Below are 15,374 nucleotides of genomic sequence, written 5' to 3' on the forward strand. Positions count from 1 at the left end.
AACAGAGCTACGAATTTGTTTTTTTTTCCCCTGGCGGTCAAAACTCGTCTCTAATTACCATTACTTTGCAGATTTTCAAAAGTTTCATAGTGTAGTGGTCATCACGTCTGCTTCACACGCAGAAGGTCCTGGGTTCAATCCCTAGTGAAACCAATCTGTTCTTAGTGTTGAAATAATACGCTATCCAACTACAATATATGAAGTTCTCGGCTTTGTTGCCGTATGACGGGATGTTTTGGCTTCCATCACAAACAGAACTACAAATTATTATTTTTTTTCCCCTGGCGGTCAAAACTCGTCTCTAAATGCCATTACTTTGCAGGATTTCACAAGTTTCATAGTGGAGTCGTCATCACGTCTACTTCACACGCAGAAGGTCCTGAGTTCAATCCCCAGTAAAAACAAGCCGTTTTCGCTGTTGAAGAAATTTGCTATCAACCTGTAACATATGAAATTCTTTGTTTTGTTGTCAACTGATAATATATTTTGGCTTTTATTACCAAGAGAACTACGATTTTGGGTTTCTTTTTTATTGACCATTTTAGCAGAAAACATAATCCCATATTATAAAAATCCTGTTTGTTTCAAAATATATAGTTCCTTTAAATACAAAAGCAAACAACTAAACTATGTGGAAAAAAGTAACACATTCAATGTAAACTTCCTTTTAAGCAAAATCCCTTTGTAGGAATAAAACTGGTAAAATATGTAATAAATATTGTAAATGTTTCATTAACAAAAAATACTTTCTTCAGCAATAAAAAGGCCCCGTCAGTCACAATTCTGCTCTGCTAGCCAATACACAATAACTTTCCATCAGGTTTCATAGAGTAGTGGTCATCACGTCTGCTTAACACGCAGATGGTCCTGCGTTCAATCCCCAGTAAAACCAATCTGTTCTTGGTGTTGAAATAATACTCAATTAAACTACAATATATGAAGTTCTTGGCTTTGTTGCCGAATGAGGGAAAGTAATTTGATATCAACCTGTAACATATGAAATTCTTTCTTTTGTTGCCAACAGATAATATATTTTGGCTTCAATCACCAAGAGAACTACGATTTTGGGTTTCTTTTTTATTGACCATTTTAGCAGAAAACATAATCCCATATTATAAAAATCCTGTTTGCTTCAAAATATATAGTTCCTTTAAATACAAAATCAAACAACTAAACTATGTGGAAAAAAGTAACACATTCAATGTAAACTTCCTTTTAAGCAAAATACCTTTGTAGGAATAAAATTGGTAAAATATGTAATAAAAATTGTAAATGTTTCATTAACCAAAAATACTTTCCTTCAGCAATAAAAAGGCCCCGTCAGTCACAATTCTGCTCTGCTAGCCAATACACAGTAACTTTCCATCAGGTTTCATAGAGTAGTGGTCATCACGTCTGCTTAACACGCAGAAGGTCCTGCGTTCAATCCCCAGTAAAACCAATCTGTTCTTGGTGTTGAAATAATACTCAATTAAACTACAATTTATGAAGTTCTTGGCTTTGTTGCTGAATAAGGGGATGTTTTAGCTTCCATCACCAACAGAGCTACGAATTTGTTTTTTTTCCACTAGCGGTCAAAACTCGTCTCTAATTGCCATTACTTTGCAGGATTTCAAAGGTTTCATAGTGTAGTGGTCATCACGTCTGCTTCACACGCAGAAGGTCCTGTGTTCAATTAAACTACAATATATGAAGTTCTTGGCTTTGTTGCCGAATAACGGGATGTTTTAGCTTCCATCACCAACAGAGCTACGAATTTGTTTTTTTTCCCCTGGCGGTCAAAATCTGTTTTTGGTGTTGAAGTAATTTCCTATCGACTTGTAATATGTGAAATTCTTGGTTTCGTTGCCAAATGACAATATATTTTGGCTTCCATCACAAAGAGAACTACGATTTTGGGTTTCTTTTTTATTGACCATTTTAGCAGAAAACATAATTCCATATTATAAAAATCCTATTTGTTTCAAAATATATAGTTCCCATAAATACAAAAGCAAAAGACCAAACTATGGAGAAAAAAGTAAAACATTCAATATAAACTTCAATTTAAGCAAAATCCCTTTCTAGGAATAAAACTGGTAAAATATGTAATAATAATTGTAAATGTTTCATTAGCCAAAAATACTTTCCTTCAGCAATAAAAAGGCCCCGTCAGTCACAATTCTGCTCTGCTAGCCAATACACAGTAACTTTTCGTCAGGTTTCATAGTGTAGTGGTCATCACTAACGTTGAGCGCGGTTCGCGGTTCGAGGTTCTCTAGTTCTAGGCTCGAGTGATTTTGGGGCCTGTTCTAGATCGAACTAGAACTCGAGCTTTTTTGCAAAAGCTCGGTAGTTCTAGAAACGTTCGAGAACGGTTCTAGCAGCAAAAAAACAGCTAATTCCTAGCTGGCTTTCCGCTGTAATAGTGTAAGTCACTCTGTGACTCACACTATTATGACATTTCAGTGTATAGTGTGCGTGAACAGCGCCTTCAGATCACTACTGTTTTTATAATGGCGATCGCCATTTTTTTTTTTTTTATCCTTGTCTTCCTTCCCTAAGCGCGCGCGTCTTGTGGGGCGGGCCAGCATGTCAGCCAATCCCAGACACACACACAGCTAAGTGGACTTTTAGCCAGAGAAGCAACGGCATGTGTGATAGGATGTCCATGTCACATGTCCCTGCATTATAAAACCGGACATTTTCCTCCAGGACGCCATTATCTCTTCTGCGTCCTTGGTGTCAGACATCATTTGCGCAGCTCCGTCCTGAGTCCTATCGCTGATACAGCTGTATGCGCTCCATACACAGCGCTGGACAGCATAGGGATAGCACTTTCCATCAGTCCTTTTAAGGGCTCGCACCGGCAGGGTCAGAGCCATAGGTGACAGGTCCTGAAAACAGGGACAGCGTCTGTGTAGCCAAGGTCAGGGATTTCGTCGCTCCATTTCCCCATTAGGAGGGAATAGAAAGGCAGGCTTCCATTCCTCTACCCAGAGCCCCACAATCCTGGCACTGTACCCTCCTGTCCTCTGCACACTCCAACTCATTATAACTAAGCCATTATACTAGCAAACACTCAGTGTACCTAGTGGCATCCTAAACGTAGCTATTGGACATTTGTCTAGTCTCACTAGTGCAAAGACATTTGCAGCACCTCTACCTGCATTGCACACTCCAACTCATTATAACTAAGCCATTATACTAGCAAACACTCAGTGTACCTAGTGGCATCCTAAACGTGGCTATTGGACATTTGTCTAGTCACACTAGTGCAAAGACATTTGCAGCACCTCTACCTGCATTGCACACTCCAACTCATTATAACTAAGCCATTATACTAGCAAACACTCAGTGTACCTAGTGGCATCCTAAACGTGGCTATTGGACATTTGTCTAGTCACACTAGTGCAAAGACATTTGCAGCACCTTTACCTGCATTGCACACTCCAACTCATTATAACTAAGCCATTATACTAGCAAACACTCAGTGTACCTAGTGGCATCCTAAACGTGGCTATTGTACTTTGCTATAGTCCCACTAGTGCAAAGACATTTGCAGCACCTCTACCTGCATTGCACACTCCAACTCATTATAACTAAGCCATTATACTAGCAAACACTCAGTGTACCTAGTGGCATCCTAAACGTGGCTATTGGACATTTGTCTAGTCACACTAGTGCAAAGACATTTGCAGCACCTCTACCTGCATTGCACACTCCAACTCATTATAACTAAGCCATTATACTAGCAAACACTCAGTGTACCTAGTGGCATCCTAAACGTGGCTATTGGACATTTGTCTAGTCACACTAGTGCAAAGACATTTGCAGCACCTCTACCTGCATTGCACACTCCAACTCATTATAACTAAGCCATTATACTAGCAAACACTCAGTGTACCTAGTGGCATCCTAAACGTGGCTATTGGACTTTGCTATAGTCCCACTAGTGCAAAGACATTTGCAGCACCTCTACCTGCATTGCACACTCCAACTCATTATAACTAAGCCATTATACTAGCAAACACTCAGTGTACCTAGTGGCATCCTAAACGTGGCTATTGGACATTTGTCTAGTTACACTAGTGCAAAGACATTTGCAGCACCTCTACCTGCATTGCACACTCCAACTCATTATAACTAAGCCATTATACTAGCAAACACTCAGTGTACCTAGTGGCATCCTAAACGTGGCTATTGGACATTTGTCTAGTCACACTAGTGCAAAAACATTTGCAGCACCTCTACCTGCATTGCACACTCCAACTCATTATAACTAAGCCATTAAACTAGCAAACACTCAGTGTACCTAGTGGCATCCTAAACGTGGCTATTGGACATTTGTCTAGTCACACTAGTGCAAAGACATTTGCAGCACCTCTACCTGCATTGCACACTCCAACTCATTATAACTAAGCCATTATACTAGCAAACACTCAGTGTACCTAGTGGCATCCTAAACGTGGCTATTGGACATTTGTCTAGTCACACTAGTGCAAAGACATTTGCAGCACCTCTACCTGCATTGCACACTCCAACTCATTATAACTAAGCCATTATACTAGCAAACACTCAGTGTACCTAGTGGCATCCTAAACGTGGCTATTGGACATTTGTCTAGTCACACTAGTGCAAAGACATTTGCAGCACCTCTACCTGCATTGCACACTCCAACTCATTATAACTAAGCCATTATACTAGCAAACACTCAGTGTACCTAGTGGCATCCTAAACGTGGCTATTGGACATTTGTCTAGTCACACTAGTGCAAAGACATTTGCAGCACCTTTACCTGCATTGCACACTCCAACTCATTATAACTAAGCCATTATACTAGCAAACACTCAGTGTACCTAGTGGCATCCTAAACGTGGCTATTGTACTTTGCTATAGTCCCACTAGTGCAAAGACATTTGCAGCACCTCTACCTGCATTGCACACTCCAACTCATTATAACTAAGCCATTATACTAGCAAACACTCAGTGTACCTAGTGGCATCCTAAACGTGGCTATTGGACATTTGTCTAGTCACACTAGTGCAAAGACATTTGCAGCACCTCTACCTGCATTGCACACTCCAACTCATTATAACTAAGCCATTATACTAGCAAACACTCAGTGTACCTAGTGGCATCCTAAACGTGGCTATTGGACATTTGTCTAGTCACACTAGTGCAAAGACATTTGCAGCACCTCTACCTGCATTGCACACTCCAACTCATTATAACTAAGCCATTATACTAGCAAACACTCAGTGTACCTAGTGGCATCCTAAACGTGGCTATTGGACTTTGCTATAGTCCCACTAGTGCAAAGACATTTGCAGCACCTCTACCTGCATTGCACACTCCAACTCATTATAACTAAGCCATTATACTAGCAAACACTCAGTGTACCTAGTGGCATCCTAAACGTGGCTATTGGACATTTGTCTAGTTACACTAGTGCAAAGACATTTGCAGCACCTCTACCTGCATTGCACACTCCAACTCATTATAACTAAGCCATTATACTAGCAAACACTCAGTGTACCTAGTGGCATCCTAAACGTGGCTATTGGACATTTGTCTAGTCACACTAGTGCAAAAACATTTGCAGCACCTCTACCTGCATTGCACACTCCAACTCATTATAACTAAGCCATTAAACTAGCAAACACTCAGTGTACCTAGTGGCATCCTAAACGTGGCTATTGGACATTTGTCTAGTCACACTAGTGCAAAGACATTTGCAGCACCTCTACCTGCATTGCACACTCCAACTCATTATAACTAAGCCATTATACTAGCAAACACTCAGTGTACCTAGTGGCATCCTAAACGTGGCTATTGGACATTTGTCTAGTCACACTAGTGCAAAGACATTTGCAGCACCTCTACCTGCATTGCACACTCCAACTCATTATAACTAAGCCATTATACTAGCAAACACTCAGTGTACCTAGTGGCATCCTAAACGTGGCTATTGGACATTTGTCTAGTCACACTAGTGCAAAGACATTTGCAGCACCTCTACCTGCATTGCACACTCCAACTCATTATAACTAAGCCATTATACTAGCAAACACTCAGTGTACCTAGTGGCATCCTAAACGTGGCTATTGGACTTTGCTATAGTCCCACTAGTGCAAAGACATTTGCAGCACCTCTACCTGCATTGCACACTCCAACTCATTATAACTAAGCCATTATACTAGCAATTTTTGCTGCCAGTTTAAGGGCCGTAGTTGCATTGTCAGGGATATTTTTTCTTTATTATTCTGCTGTTAATAAAGCTAGACCACCACTGCAATCTACACCACCTCTCAATTTTTACTACCACATTTTCAGTGCACAATCTTGTCGCAATCAACATGAGTGGCAAAATGACAGATGCTGGTGGAAAGGGGAAGAGGCGTGGTGGAAAAGGCAAAAAAGGTTTTGTACGTGGGGAAGGTGGCAAAGCTCCATTATCATCTGCTGAAGATAGACCATCTACCAGCAAAAGTAAGATGTTTACTACTTACCGTGGACAATCCGATGTGCTCCCTTTTTTACGGACACGAACAACAGGAACAAAGGTAGATGATGGCCAAAAAAGGAAAATGCTTGAATGGATCTCAAGTGGTCCAACAAGTGCCCTCTCAGCCACTTCAAGTACCGCATCCAAAAAACACCAGTCCTCTGAGTTGTCATCCCAATCAAACTTGATTTCTCCCAGCTCTGAAGTCTCCATCAGCCCTGCACAGTATGGTGGAACTGAGATGGCTGAGTCTGCAGAGCTGTTCAGTCACACTATAGCCTGGGAATCAGAGGTCTGCTCCCAAGCTACAGTGAGTACAGAACAGGAAATGGTCTGCAGTGATGCCCAGAACCTTTGTGACTCTGATTCAGGCCGTGAGGACAAAGTTTCTGAGCATAATGTTGACCCTTTGTCACAAACTGTAACACCTGTGGTTATAGACAATGAGGAACATACTAATGAAGATGAGACGCAGATACCCGATTGGGATGACAACTTAAATATTCGGTCAGGGCAAGAACAGGTTCGTTCTGAGGGGGAGGGGAGTGCAAACACAACAATTGATGATGAAGTTCTAGATCCCACCTACTGTCAACCCAGAGTCAGACACTCGAGGAGGTCAACAGAGGCGGTGGAGGAGGATGCAACCGACGACGAAGTTACCTTGCGCCTTCCTGGACAGAGTCGGAGCACTGGTAGCACGTCTACAACTGCATCCTCAGCCACCACTCTGCCTCTGAGCATTATTCGGGGTGGATCAACAGGTCGCATGGCCTCTAAGCCTTGCCTAGCCTGGTCCTTTTTTGACATAGAAAAAGATCGCCCAAATTATGTGATCTGTAAAATTTGTCATGGTTCTCTTAGTAGAGGTCAAAACCTCAGCAGTTTGACAACTTCTTCCATGAATCGTCACATGAATAAATATCATATGGCCCGGTGGGAAGCTCACCGTGCTGCAATGCGGCCTAGCGGAGCGAACCATCCACCGCCTGCCCCTTCCATGGCATCCGCGCGCTCGTCATCTTCTAGGACTGTGGGGACAGTTGTCACACCTGTTTTTCCACTCACAACTTCCACCACTGTAACCGCAACAGGCAGTTTGCTTGGTAGGTCGTCAGTTGGTTTGGAAGGGGAAACAAGTGAGTGTGTACAGCTCTCTCAGACATCGATAGCACCAACGTTGGATGAAGGCAACATCATGTCTCCGCCTGCACTTTCCTCACAAACCTGCATTTTTCCAGGGACACCCTACTCAACACCGTCTACACACAGCAGCCAGATCTCTGTCCCTCAGATGTGGTCAAATAAAAGGCCACTTCCTGCGACCCATGACAAAGCTAAGAGGTTGACTCTATCCCTCTGTAAGCTGTTGGCTACCGAAATGCTGCCTTTCCGCCTAGTGGACACACAGGATTTTAGAGACCTTATGTCTGTCGCTGTGATCCAGTACAAGATGCCCAATCACCACTGCTTCTCCAAGAACAGCATGCCCGCGCTACACCAGCATGTCGCACACAACATCACCACTTCCTTGAGAAACTCTGTGTGCGACAGGGTGCATTTCAACACAGATACTTGGACCAGTAAGCATAGACAGGGTCATTACATGTCACTGACTGGGCACTGGCAAACTATGGTGAGAGATGGAGAAGGGTCTGCTGTCCAAGTCTTGCCGTCCCCACGAGTTGTTTTAATCCTTCTTCTGTATGTAGAAGTTAATACACTGCTTCTGCCTCTTCAACCTCGTGTGGGTCCTCCACCTTGGCGCAAACCCTGTGTGGTCAGGCCACCCTTCCTTGTAACTGCGCACAAGGAATACCACACACCTCCTTACTATGCTGGCAGCAGAGCTCAATGCCATCAGGCGGTCAAAGGTTTACTTTGAAATGTATGGGAAATGTGAGTCACACCGCTGAGAAGTTGTGGACGGTTAGCTCTGGAGACCGAGTTTCATCAATGGTTGTCTCCACTCAACCAGCAGCCAGGGAAGGCCGGGTGCGACAATGATGCAAACATGGGTGCGGCCCTTCGCTGTGACAATGTGACACACATGGCTTGTGTGGTTCACGTGTTGAACCTGGTTGTCCAGCAATTTTTAAAGCACTATCCTGGCCCACATGGCCTTCTGCAGAGAGCACGGTGTAACGCCTTCCTTGATCCACACACTCAGATGGGCTGTTAATGATAGGCTAGAGGGAAGCCACTCACCAAGTAGGACCCCTAGAACCCTGAAACCCTTTAACCCCTATACAGGGATTAGGAATTACACAGGGCCCAAGGTGATTAATACCTGTGGAAGGCTGCATTTCCAGAGAATAGTAGTCAGGCAGGGTCAAAACATTAATTGAGGAACAGGAACAGAATGGGACGGGCAGGACTTAATCAGAAAACAAGCAGAGGTGAAATGCGGATCGGCCAACAAGGTACATAAACAGCAAACAGGAAAAGTAGTCAGGTAACAAGCACACAAACTCATAAAACTGAACTGGGGGTAAAATTAACCAGAGGTTCATAGCTATGTCTGGCAGTGGTCTGCAGACAGGATGGGCATAAAAAAGGGTGTGGTGTCTTCCCATTGGTTGTAGCTGTATGATGGTATTTCATCTGTGAGATACCCACCAGCTACATTCAGCCAGAGATTCTGCATCTGTCAAGGTAATGCAGCCCAGTGTGTGAGCATAACCTGCGTCCACCTGCGCCGCTGGCATCGACTCCTCTCCCATCATCAGCACTATTCATGAAAGGAACACGTTGTCATCTGGCGACCGGAGTACAAATTGACGGAGCGGACTCCGTTGGTGACTTAACAGCCGTGTGCGGCAATGATGCAAACCTGGCTGCGGGCCATCGTCAGGGCAATGTGACACACGTGCCTTGTATGGCTCACGTGTTGAACCTAATTCTCCATCAATTTTTAAAACACCATCACGGCCTACATGGCCTTGTGCAGCGTGCACGCTCGCTATGTGCTCACTTCCATCGTGCGCACACAGCAGCTCAACAACTTTCGTCGCAACAGAAGTCTTTAGGTCTGCTGGTTAAACGCCTGAAATGCGATGTGCCCACACGCAGGAATTTGAATCTGCACATGTTGCAGCGTTTGTGGCAGCACCGCCGAACCCTGCTGCAATACGTTATGACATATAGCCTGGCCTAACTTGATCCAGAGGTGGTGCAGATCACGCTGCTGGAGTGGTGTCAGATCAAGGACCTATGCACCCTGCTACACAGTTTACAAATGTCGACGAAGATGTTTAGCACTGGCAATGTCATTCTCAGCGTGACAATTCTGGTCATCTACATGATGGAGCGCACTGTAATTATTATTCGGAGTCAGGTGTTGGGACAAGAGGAAAGGGAGGAAGTACAGGAGGAGTCATATGCGGAAGGGATAACAAGATCTACGAGGTCCAGATGGTCAGCGGCACCTAGGCGGCAGTCATGGTGAGGGAGAGTGATTAACAAGGGTGCATAGTATCAGCAAAAAGTGTTGAGGAAGGTGCAGGAGCCAATGAAGAAATGGAGGACGAACTTGCGATGGGCATGGAAGACTCAGCAGATGAGTGAGAGCTTGCTCACATTTCGATTGTGCGAGGTTGTGGTGAGAGGGCAGAGGAAGGAGGCACGATTCTCACCTCTCTGCCACCAACACACCAAGGACTTGGTCCTCCTGGATGCACAAGACACATCAGCGGCTTCTTGCTGCACTACCTACAACATGACCCTCGGATTGTACGAATTCAAAGTAATCCAGAATACTGGGTTGCCACACTGTTACATCCCCGGTACAAGACAAAATTTGGCAAAATAATTCGTGCCATAGAAATGGACGCACGTATACAGGAGTATCTGCAGAATGTGGTACGCAATCTTAGATCTACTTTCCCACTAAACACCAGTGCTGCACAGAGTGAATCTCAACGCTTTGTCATGGATAGGAGGAAATGGTCTTTTACTTGTCCACATCTGAGGGACCGAGGGCTGGCTGCTGTGCTGAGATGGCGTTGAGTACGGTGTCCCTGCAGAGTTGCACTTTTGTTCATATACCAAAATGAGTTGAAAAAGGACAGATGCTGGTGGAAAGGGGAACAGGTGTGTTGGAAAGGGGAAATAAGTTTTGGTCCGTGGATTTGGTGGTTAAGCAACAGTAACATTTGCTGAAGAAACACCATCTGTTACAGTGGGACTGGCAGATTTGGATAAAGTGGTATATACTATGTTACCGCTATATAACGTAAATTAATAAGAAAAGAAAGAGAAAGGTATATATCACCTTCAGCAGTCAGTGTCCACCGTGCTCCCAGTTGGAAAAGGAGAGGTTGGCAACTGGAAGGTTTGGTGGAGGATACAGAGCTGTGTGGCTATGAAACTAATAGTAGCCTGAACCGAGTTAGACGCCATTCGGATCTGGAGACTGTGAGCCCTGTTAGCGTCACAGGGTCCACATGCCCACCCAGCCCAGGAACTCCCTGTTAACAACACAGGGGCCATTGAGTACGCTGACCGTGTGCGTAGGGGCACACCTGTGGACCGCAGGCGCATCAGCAGCAGCAGGCCTGTTAATGCCACTGGGCTGCACAAGCAGGACTGGTAGGACAGGAGCTGGTCTTAACCGTTCTGCGTTACCAACTGTGGTGGTGGCCTGCATCGACACCCTATCCCTGCCTACCTCTGGCCTAAAGCCGCAATGGGTTCAACACATGGAGGTGTGCTCTTTCGTAGCATAATAGAAGACTGCGCACCTCCTTGTTGGCTCCAGCCCCTTTTATAACCTGTGTCCGCCCCAAACCAGGGTGGACCACAATGCACCTCCTGGAGACAAAAGTAAAGTGACACGTCATGAGTGGCATAACTAGCGTCCTATTTGGAACCGCAACTTCAATGATGACCTCATGGCTGCCATGACCCAAACACCTCACCAGTCATCGTCTGACCATCAATAATGCGGTGACAAGTCATAGGGGTGGGCCTCTGCAAGACATTTGGGAGGACACCTGATGCCCTGTGGTCTATATGGGACCCCCACATCAGGGGCAGGGCCCAAGAGTTCATTACCGGACCTAGTCTCTGATGCAGTAAGTGCCTGAGCATGCTCAGTAGCATGAAATACAGTCTCTGAAAAAAGACTATCAGCTTTAGCATGGTGTCTAGGCACAAAACAGGACTTAGACCCGGCACGGAATGCAAGCACCTGTGCAAAGAGGCTTTTCACACTTAGTGTGGGAGCATGCGCTTTATCCCGAAATGAAGACTTAGCGTCAGGAATACGCAGTCAGGCTGAGCATACTCACTAGGCGAAACACTGTAATTAGGCTGCAGCTGGGGTAAATCGGCACACGCATGCGCACTAGCTGCCTCTCCACACTTAGACGTGGAGGGGACATTGCTCTTGGAGATGCTGTCTATGAACAGAAGGAAAAGCTAAAGGAAGCCTGACTTTCTATCCCTCCGAATTATGAAATGCAGCAATGAATTCCATGAGTTTGCTATAACATTAGCGTAGCAAAATGTGCATGAGGGTGTCATGTAGAGGTGCTAGAAATAGCTTGTCACCAGTGGGGCACTAATGGAATACAACAGCCAGTTCTATGATGCCACAAAATGGCAGTATTTTTTGCTATCATTATAGCTCATTAAAAACAGAGCAGGCGGGTGTCATGCAGAGGAGCTGCACATAGATTTGCACTAGTGGGACTATACAGAAGTCCAATAGCCACGTTTAGGATGCCACTAAGTGCACTCAGTGTTTGCTAGTATAATGGCTTAGTAACAATGAGTTTGAGTGTGCAATGCAGGCAGACGTGCTGCAAATATCTTTACAATAGTTTGAGTAGACAAAAGTCCAATAGCCACGTTTAGGATGCCACTAGGTACACTGACTGTTTGCTAGTATAATGGCTGAGTTAAAAAAAGGTGGAGTGTGCAATGCAGGCAGACGTGCTGCAAATATCTTTACAATAGTTTCAGTAGACAAAAGTCCAATAGCCACGTTTAGGATGCCACTAGGTACACTGACTGTTTGCTATTATAATGGCTGAGTTAAAAAAAGGTGGAGTGTGCAATGCAGGCAGACGTGCTGCAAATATCTTTACAATAGTGTGAATAGACAAAAGTCCAATAGCCACGTTTAGGATGCCACTAGGTACACTGACTGTTTGCTAGTATAATGGCTGAGTTAAAAAAAGGTGGAGTGTGCAATGCAGGCAGACGTGCTGCAAATATCTTTACAATAGTTTGAGTAGACAAAAGTCCAATAGCCACGTTTAGGATGCCACTAGGTACACTGACTGTTTGCTAGTATAATGGCTGAGTTAAAAAAAGGTGGAGTGTGCAATGCAGGCAGACTTGCTGCATTTATCTTTACAATAGTTTGAGTAGACAAAAGTCCAATAGCCACGTTTAGGATGCCACTAGGTACACTGACTGTTTGCTAGTATAATGGCTGAGTTAAAAAAAGGTGGAGTGTGCAATGCAGGCAGACTTGCTGCAAATATCTTTACAATAGTTTGAGTAGACAAAAGTCCAATAGCCATGTTTAGGATGCCACTAGGTACACTGACTGTTTGCTAGTATAATGGCTGAGTTAAAAAAAGGTGGAGTGTGCAATGCAGGCAGACGTGCTGCAAATATCTTTACAATAGTGTGAATAGACAAAAGTCCAATAGCCACGTTTAGGATGCCACTAGGTACACTGACTGTTTGCTAGTATAATGGCTGAGTTAAAAAAAGGTGGAGTGTGCAATGCAGGCAGACGTGCTGCAAATATCTTTACAATAGTTTGAGTAGACAAAAGTCCAATAGCCACGTTTAGGATGCCACTAGGTACACTGACTGTTTGCTAGTATAATGGCTGAGTTAAAAAAAGGTGGAGTGTGCAATGCAGGCAGACGTGCTGCAAATATCTTTACAATAGTTTGAGTAGACAAAAGTCCAATAGCCACATTTAGGATGCCACTAGGTACACTGACTGTTTGCTAGTATAATGGCTGAGATAAAAAAAAGGTGGAGTGTGCAATGCAGGCAGACGTGCTGCAAATATCTTTACAATAGTTTGAGTAGACAAAAGTCCAATAGCCACGTTTAGGATGCCACTAGGTACACTGACTGTTTGCTAGTATAATGGCTGAGTTAAAAAAAGGTGGAGTGTGCAACGCAGGCAGACATGCTGCAAATATCTTTCCACTAGTTTGAGTAGACAAAAGTCCAATAGCCACATTTAGGATGCCACTAGGTACACTGACTGTTTGCTAGTATAATGGCTGAGTTAAAAAAAGGTGGAGTGTGCAATGCAGGCAGACGTGCTGCAAATATCTTTACAATAGTTTGAGTAGACAAAAGTCCAATAGCCACATTTAGGATGCCACTAGGTACACTGACTGTTTGCTAGTATAATGGCTGAGTTAAAAAAAGGTGGAGTGTGCAATGCAGGCAGACGTGCTGCAAATATCTTTACAATAGTTTGAGTAGACAAAAGTCCAATAGCCACGTTTAGGATGCCACTAGGTACACTGACTGTTTGCTAGTATAATGGCTGAGTTAAAAAAAGGTGGAGTGTGCAATGCAGGCAGACGTGCTGCAAATATCTTTACAATAGTTTGAGTAGACAAAAGTCCAATAGCCACGTTTAGGATGCCACTAGGTACACTGACTGTTTGCTAGTATAATGGCTGAGTTAAAAAAAGGTGGAGTGTGCAATGCAGGCAGACTTGCTGCAAATATCTTTACAATAGTTTGAGTAGACCAAAGTCCAATAGCCACGTTTAGGATGCCACTAGGTACACTGACTGTTTGCTAGTATAATGGCTGAGTTAAAAAAAGGTGGAGTGTGCAATGCAGGCAGACGTGCTGCAAATATCTTTACAATAGTGTGAATAGACAAAAGTCCAATAGCCACATTTAGGATGCCACTAGGTACACTGACTGCTAGTATAATGGCTGAGTTAAAAAAAGGTGGAGTGTGCAATGCAGGCAGACGTGCTGCAAATATCTTTACAATAGTTTGAGTAGACAAAAGTCCAATAGCCACGTTTAGGATGCCACTAGGTACACTGACTGTTTGCTAGTATAATGGCTGAGTTAAAAAAAGGTGGAGTGTGCAATGCAGGCAGACATGCTGCAAATATCTTTCCACTAGTTTGAGTAGACAAAAGTCCAATAGCCACATTTAGGATGCCACTAGGTGCACTGACTGTTTGCTAGTATAATGGCTCAGTTAAAAAAAGGTGGAGTGTGCAATGCAGGCAGACGTGCTGCAAATATCTTTACAATAGTTTGAGTAGACAAAAGTCCAATAGCCACGTTTAGGATGCCACTAGGTACACTGACTGTTTGCTAGTATAATGGCTGAGTTAAAAAAAGGTGGAGTGTGCAATGCAGGCAGACGTGCTGCAAATATCTTTACAATAGTGTGAATAGACAAAAGTCCAATAGCCACGTTTAGGATGCCACTAAGTGCACTCAGTGTTTGCTAGTATAATGGCTTAGTAACAATGAGTTTGAGTTTGCAATGCAGGCAGACGTGCTGCAAATATCTTTGCACTAGTCGGACTATAGCAAAGTCCAATAGCCACGTTTAGGATGCCACTAGGTACACTGAGTGTTTGCTAGTATAATGGCTTAGTTATAATGAGTTGGAGTGTGCAATGCAGGCAGAGGTGCTGCAAATGTCTTTGCACTAGTGTGACTAGACAAAAGTCCAATAGCCACGTTTAGGATGCCACTAGGTACACTGAGTGTTTGCTAGTATAATGGCTTAGTTATAATGAGTTGGAGTGTGCAATGCAGGTAGAGGTGCTGCAAATGTCTTTGCACTAGTGTGACTATAGCAAAGTCCAATAGCCACGTATAGGATGCCACTAGGTACACTGAGTGTTTGCTAGTATAATGG

This window comes from Anomaloglossus baeobatrachus, chromosome 2 (assembly GCF_048569485.1).
Source record: "Anomaloglossus baeobatrachus isolate aAnoBae1 chromosome 2, aAnoBae1.hap1, whole genome shotgun sequence".
NCBI classification, from domain to species: Eukaryota; Metazoa; Chordata; class Amphibia; order Anura; family Aromobatidae; genus Anomaloglossus; species Anomaloglossus baeobatrachus.